Source organism: Moschus berezovskii, chromosome 8 (assembly GCF_049115385.1).
Source record: "Moschus berezovskii isolate FMDL1 chromosome 8, NW_MosBer_1.0, whole genome shotgun sequence".
In the NCBI taxonomy this organism is placed as follows: domain Eukaryota; kingdom Metazoa; phylum Chordata; class Mammalia; order Artiodactyla; family Moschidae; genus Moschus; species Moschus berezovskii.
The window spans coordinates 59,652,230-59,658,229 of record NC_142467.1 but is presented as its reverse complement, the minus strand read 5'-3'; positions in this window follow the sequence as shown (position 1 = coordinate 59,658,229).

The following is a 6,000-nucleotide window of genomic DNA, read 5'->3' as shown; positions in this document are numbered from 1 at the left end:
AAGTGTGAGCTATACCAATATCAATGACAAAAAAAAAACTTTCTTCAAAGACACTGCTTAAATTGATTGCAGCATCATAGCTGATTTAGTATTGATCAGATCAAGTTGGTTAAAATATATATATTATTTCTCTATCCTCAATAAGATCAATTCCCCACACTCCATGAGAACAAAGTATTTGCTTCTCATTTTGAGACATAACAATATCCTTGAGATTTTATATTTTTAGTAAGGGTGGTATAGATTATGTACACCAACACTCCTACTGGAAAAAATAGCTTAATAAAACACTAATACATTGTCAGGTCATAGTTAATGTTAAAAGGTAATTTAGAAAGATAAAGCAACACCCAATCAATTTTTTTCCCTGGGATTTGGAATTCTGGGAAATGTGAACCTCTATTTTGATGGTGTATATGGGGGAGAAAATCAAAGCCTAACATACTGAGAAGCTTATAGAAGACCTTCAATAAATTCAGATTCCTAAGAACTACCACCTTTATGATAATAAACTGGAAATTTATGAGCCCTTGTGTGCAATTTCAGCCTTGAACTTTATTTTTAATGTTCAACTTAATTTAAGGTGGTAGTTGACAAGCAGTCGTCCCAGATCTTGATAGAACCAAATGGAGACCTTCTATGAAAGAAGGTTTATTCATCTTATGCCTAGAATTATTTATATAAAGAATTTTTATGTTAACTTGAATATAAAGAAAACTGCATGCACAAGGAAATATGACACCATGAGTGAAACCCAGCAAAACACGGAACAAAAAAATAAATAAACTTGCAAATAGGCTTCCCTGGTGGCTCAGACAGTAAACAATCTGCCTGCAATGCAGGAGACTGGGGAATCCTCGGGTGGGGAAGATCCCCTAAAGGAGAAAATGGCTACCTACTCCAGTATTCTTGCCTGGAGAATTCCATGGACAGAGGAAGTCTGGTGGGCTATGGTGCGTGGGGCCACAAAGAGCTGAGTGCCTAACAGTTTCACTTTTCAAATTTGCAAACACTTCAGATGTTTCAATTATCAAACACACTCTATAATAAGCTAACAACTTCAATTGAAATAAAATACATACATTAAAATGTACAGGGAACAAGAAACAATAAAATGTGAATGATTAGGAAAGAATCAAATAGAACTCCTATAATTGAAAAATGTGATACAATTTTAAATTGCATAAAAGGTTTAATAAAAAACTAAATTCAACAAAATAATTTGTGGAGCTGAAAGACAGGGCAGAAAATAACATCCCACATGCAGGTCGTAGGGTTAATAAGATAGAAAACATGGGGGAGATGGTTAGAAAGGATAACAGAGTAAACAAGTTTAACATATTTATCCAGAATTCCAGGAGAGCTGAGGAAGACTGGATCAGAGGCAGTATTTGAAAAACTAATGACTGGGGGACTTCCCTGGTGGTCCAGTGGTTAAGAATCCACCTTGCAAAGCAGAAGACATAAGTTGGATCCCTGATCTAAGAACTAGGATCCCACATGCTGCTAGAGGGAACTACTGAAACCCCTGCACCCTAGAGCGGGTGCTCCTCAACAGGAGAAGCCACCAAAATGGGAAGTCTGAACACCACAACTAGACAGTAGCCCTTGCTTGCTGCAATTAGAGAAAGCCTGCAGGCAGCAATGAAGACCCTGGTGCAGCCAATAAATAAATCTAAAATAATAATAATGGCTGGGAATTCTTCAGAGTTAATGAAAACATAAGCGCACAGATTCAGTAGACCCAAATAAGCCTAACAGGATAAACAAAAGATAACCATACCTGGAAACATCATTGAGAAATTTGAAAAAAGCAGAATTTTTTTTAAAGAAAAGTCATAGGAAAAAGACTTTTCATCTTTAAACATAGGACAAACTGAAAACTGTGTTCCATGTTGACAATTTCTCAACAGTAGCAATGGAAATTTTTTAAAAGTAAACTACCTTCAAAGTGCTAAAAGAAATTAGCAAACCTTCCTGCCTAAATAGTCTTTGCTTGTCATCAAATGAGGAAATCAAGTCAACTGGATGTCAGTTGATTTTAAATTAATCAAAATCATGGGAGAGAACTGGGGTAAAGTTAGTTTTCAAATACAACTTCTTATAGTTTTCCTCTGTCCCTCCCTTACTACAGTCCTAAGTCCAGGAGTCCGACTTACTCTCTAGCCTTCTTCATCTCTAGTGACATCCAGTTCTTCCCTAGTCTCAGTTCAGTTCAGTTCAGTCGCTCAGTCGTGTCCAACTCTTTGCGACCCCATGAATCACAGCACGCCAGGCCTCCCTGTCCATCACCAACTCCCGGAGTTCACCCAAACCCACCTCCATTGAGTCGGTGATGCCATCCAGCCATCTCATTCTCTGTCGTCCCCTTCTCCTCCTGCCCCCAATCCCTCCCAGCATCAGAGTCTTTTCGAGTGAGTCAACTCTTCACATGAGGTGGCCAAAGTACTGGAGTTTCAGCTTTAGCATCAGTCCTTCCAATGAACACCCAGGACTGATCTCCTTTAGAATGGACTGGTTGGATCTCCTTGCAGTCCAAGGGACTCTCAAGAGTCTTCTCCAACACCACAGTTCAAAAGCATCAATTCTTCGGCGATTAGCTTTCTTCACCATCCAACTCTCACATCCATACATGACCACTGGAAAAACCACAGCCTTGACTAGACAGACCTTGGTTGGCAAAGTAATGTCTCTGGCTCTTTAATATGCTATCTAGGTTGGTCATAACTTTCCTTCCAAGGAGTAAGCATCTTTTAATTTCATGGCTGCAGTCAGCATCTGCAGTGATTTTGGAGCCCCAAAAAATAAAGTCTGACACTGTTTCCCCATCTATTTCCCATGAAGTGATGGGACCAGATGCCATGATCTTCGTTTTCTGAATGTTGAGCTTCAAGCCAACTTTTTCACTCTCCTCTTTCACTTTCATCAAGAGGCTTTTTAGTTCCTCTTCACTTTCTGCCATAAGGGTGGTATCATGTGCATATCTGAGGTTATTGATATTTCTCCTGGCAATCTTGATTCCAGCCTGTGCTTCTTCCAGCCCAGCGTTCCTCATGATGTACTCTGCATATAAGTTAAATAAGCAGGGTGACAATATACAGCCTTGACATACTGCTTTTCCTATTTGGAACCAGTCCATTGTTCCATGTCCAATTCTAACTGTTGCTTCCTGACCTGCATACAGGCTTCTCAAGAGGCAGGTCAGGTGCTCTGGTATTCCCATCTCTTTCAGAATTTTCCACAGTTTGTTCTGATCCACACAGTAAAAGATTTTGGCATAGACAATGAAGCAGAAATAGATGTTTTTCTGGAACTCTCTTGCTTTTTCCATGATCCAGCGGATGTTGGCAATTTGATCTCTGGTGCCTCTGCCTTTTCTAAAACCAGCTTGAACATCTGGAAGTTCACAGTTCACGTATTGCTGAAGCCTGGCTTGGAGAATTTTGAGCATGACTTTACTAGCGTGTGAGATGAGTGCTGTTGTGCAGTAGTTTGAGCATTCTTTGGCATTGCCTTTCTTTGGGATTGGAATGAAGACTGACCTTTTCCAGTCCTGTGGCCATTGCTGAGTTTTCCAAATTTGCTGGCATATTTAGCGCAACACTTTCACAGCATCATCCTTCAGGATTTGAAATAGCTCAAATGGAATTCCATCTCCTCCACTAGCTTTGTTTGTAGTCATGCTTTCTAAGGCCCACTTGACTTCACATTCCAAGATGTCTGGCTCTAGGTCAGTGATCACACCATCGTGATTATCTCTGTCGTGAAGATCTTTTTTGTACAGTTCTTCTGTGTATTCTTGCCACCTCTTCTTAATATCTTCTGCTTCTGTTAGGTCCATACCATTTCTGTCCTTTATCGAGCCCATCTTTGCATGAAATGTTCCCTTGGTATCTCTTATTTTCTTGAAGAGATCTCTTGTCTTCCCTATTCTGTTGTTTTCCTCTATATCTTTGTCTTGATCGCTGAGGAAGGCTTTCTTATCTCTCCTTGCTATTCTTTGGAACTCTGCATTCAGATGCTTATATCTTTCCTTTTCTCCTTTGCTTTTCACTTCTTTTCACAGCTATTTGTAAGGCCTCCTCAGACAGCCATTTTCCTTTTTTGCATTTCTTTTCTATGGGGATGGTCTTGGGCCCTGTCTCCTGTACAGTGTCACGAACCTCCGTCCATAATTCATCAGGCACTCTGTCAATCAGATCTAGTCCCTTAAATCTATTTCTCACTTCCACTGTATAATCATAAGGGATTTAATTTAGGTCACATCTGAATGGTCTAGTGGTTTTCCCTACTTTCTTCAATTTAAGTCTGAATTTGGCAATAAGGAGTTCATGATCTGAGCCACAGTCAGCTCCCAGTCTTGTTTTTGCTAACTGTATAGAGCCTCTCCATCTTTGGCTGCAAAGAATATAATCAATCTGATTTGGATGTTGACCATCCGGTGATGTCCATGTGTAGTAGATCTATATGACCATGACCACTTCTAAAGAGAGTAGTCTTCTAGAGCTGCATCTCTAAAATCACAAATTCAAACATACTTCCCTTAATTTACAACTTACATTATTTCTCTAAGGGCTTCAGTCACCATTCAGATCAATAAGTCCCAAATTTTCTCTGCAGCCCAAACCTCCTTCCTTACTTTATATAATGTAAGATCATTTATGTAATAATTTATTTGGATGCTCTATGGACACCTCAAACTCAACATGTTTTACATCTAAATTTTCCCTTCATCAAAACTAAATGTTTCCTCTAGCTCTATACGTATGCCTTCTGGTCTTCCAGTGGTCATTCTATCAGTTAATAGAACTAACACTCACCCAGTTCCCTAAGCCTGAAAAAAAAAAGTACATTTACTTGTTCTTATTCTACTCTGTTTAATCACCACATACTGCATATTTTATCTTTATTATCCTAATACAACTCTACAACTGCATTTGTAGATGAGAGTAATATCACCTCTTAACTGTATTTAAATACAACAACTTCTAATCTGTCCCTTGCCTTTAGTCTTACTCCTCTGTGATTTATCGTCAACTCTGAAACAAGATGATCTTTTAAAAAATAAAACTGGGTCCTGTCACTTTTCTATCTACAACCTTTCAATAATCTCACATTTCTATTAATGTACAGTCCAAATACCTTCGCATGTGTTACAAAATATTTGTTGATCTTTCCAATCTCACCATTTGTCTCTTCTTGCTCTATGGCTCAGCCATACTGATCCTATTTCAGTTCTTCCGAAACACTTCTTTCATTTTGGATCTGTATAACCATGTTTTAAGTTTGTTGGAAATTTTAGCCCATGTCCAATTTTTATTTGGATTACTCATACCCATTTTTCATGTATCAAACCAGAATTTACTTTTTCCAGAAAAGTCTTTCCTGTATTTCCAAATTCTGGTTAGGCGACCCTCATCTATATTCTTATACAAGCATGAACTTTTGCTAATCATGGCATTCATTATGCTCTATTTTAAGTGTGATCACTTTCCTGCCTCCATCTTTCAGGACAGAAACTATGTCTGTCTGTTTCCCATTCTACCCCTAATACTAATCACCATGCCTAGCACAAAGTATATGCTCAATAAATATTTGCCAAGCAAATTAATGAATGGAGGAATAAAATATGTAGAATTATGTCTCTGAAAGGCTTGGGTGTACAAAACAATTCAGTGCCACAACTAAACTGGGCTCCAGTTCGTTCAACTTTTTAAAAATGTTGATAGAAACTGGACATATCTTACATTATTCAATACTGATAAACATTTACTTTCTACTGCTGCCAGGTAGGTCACTTATGGAGTATTCCTAAATAAACAGTACCATTTATCCAGCCAGTATTGTCCAGCCTCCTCTGAACAACTGTTTTCATATACCAGGTTCAGTTTCCAGTGCATGCCTTTACCCTTATCATTTTTTTGAAGTGTATTTGCCCATACCTAGAGAAGACTAAGCTCTCTGGTCCCATTTCCAATTTTCCTTGGAAACTCTTGCTCA